Here is a 1,949-nt window from a genome sequence, read left to right on the forward strand (position 1 = left end):
GACACCCAGTAATTGAGGAAGGAAGTACAAAGAAGGCAGCTGAGCAAACAGGATGTTACCTAAGTGATAAGGAATGCCATAAATCAGTCACTAAGTTCCCAGGATCAAAGACATTATCTTGGTCCCGCAACCTTGAGATGTTGTCACAGGGACAGAGACCAAAAGATTCCCAGCCCTTGGAACGTGCTAACCAGACTGCAAGGACCCCAGACTGACTGCAAGGACCCCAGAGCATAAGCAGAGAAGAGCTGCTGCTTTGTTCCCAAAGATTCCGCTGCTTTATTCTTGGAGATTCAGCCAATCCGAAACGTTCACAGGCTACTCACACAACCCGACCCACAACTGTTTCCATTAAAAATCCGTGTCTGCAAGCCTTCTAGTAGCTCAGGTTTTTTCAGCATTGGCTGCCCCTGCTCCAATTACTTGGCCTTGTAATAAAAGCCTAATCTCTCTCACTGCAAGCTGGTGTTGGTGTCTGGGCTTGGCCATGCACGGGTGGGTGAACCCAAGTTCGGTTCAGTTAAGATGGTAAATCTTATTTCAGAAATAAATTTTTTAAAATTTTATTTTATTTTGTCAATATACAATGTGGTTGATTATTGTGGCCCATCACCGAAACCTCCCTCCCTCCTCCCTGTTCCCCACCCCCTCCCAACAACCTCATATCTGTTCACTTGTTGTCTCAACTTCAAGGATTTGCAATTGCTGTGTCTTCTTCCCTCCCCCACCCCAGTTTATTTGTGTATTTATTTATTTATCTTTAGCTCCCACAAATAAGTGAGAACACGTGATATTTCTCTTTCTGTGCCTGGCTTGTTTCACTTAATATAATTCTCTCTAGGTCCATCCATGTCATTGCAAATTGCAGTATTTCATTCTTTTTTATAGCAGAGAAGTATTCCATTGTGTAGATATACCACATTTTCCGTATCCACTCATCTATGATGGACATTTGGGCTGGTTCCAACTCTTAACTATCGTAAAGAGTGCTGCTATGAATATTGGGGAACAGGTATACCTTCGACTTGATGATTTCCATTCCTCTGGGTATATTCCCAGCAGTGGGATAGCTGGGTCATATGGTAGATCTATCTGCAATTGTTGAGGAACCTCCATACCATTTTCCATAAAGGCTGCACCATTTTGCAGTCCCACCAACAATGTATGAGAGTCCCTTTTTCTCCGCAACCTCACCAGCATTTATCATTCTCAGTCTTTTGGATATTAGCCATCCTAACTGGGGTGAGATGGTATCTCAATGTGGTTTTGATTTGCATTTCCCGAATGCTGAGTGATGTTGGGCATTTTTTCATGTGTCCGTTGGCCATTCATATATCTTCCTTTGACAAATGTCTAGCTCTTTTGCCCACTTTTTAATTGGGTTACTTGGTTTTTTGTTGTAAAGTTGTTTCAGCTCCTTGTGTATCATTTGCAAATATTTTCTCCTACTGTTTGGTTGTCTTTTAACTCTGTTGTTTCTTTTGCTGTGCAGAAGCTTTTTAGTTTGATCTAATCCCATTTGCTTATTTTTCCTTTGGTTGCCTGTGCTTTTGGGGTCGTATTCATGAAGTCTGTGCCCAGTCCTACTTCCTGAAGTGTTTCTGTTTTAAGAAGTTTTATTGTTTCAAGGTGTATATTTAATTCTTTAATCCATTTTGAGTTGATTTTAGTACATGGTGAGAGGTATGGGTCTAGTTTCATTCTCCTGCATATGGATATCCACTTATCCCAGCACCATTTGCTGAAGACGCAGTCTCTTCCCCATTTTATAGGCTTGGTGCCTTTGTCAAAGATCAGATGGCTATAGATGTGTGGGTTGATTTCTGGATTCTCTATTCTATTTCATTGATCAGTGTGTCTGTTATTATGCCAGTACTATGCTGTTTTGGTTATTGTAGCTTTGTAGTATAGTCTAAAGTCAGGTAGTGTTATGCCTCCAGCTTTAATTT

This window comes from Galeopterus variegatus, unplaced genomic scaffold (assembly GCF_000696425.1).
Source record: "Galeopterus variegatus unplaced genomic scaffold, G_variegatus-3.0.2 Scaffold138, whole genome shotgun sequence".
Classification (NCBI taxonomy): Eukaryota; Metazoa; Chordata; class Mammalia; order Dermoptera; family Cynocephalidae; genus Galeopterus; species Galeopterus variegatus.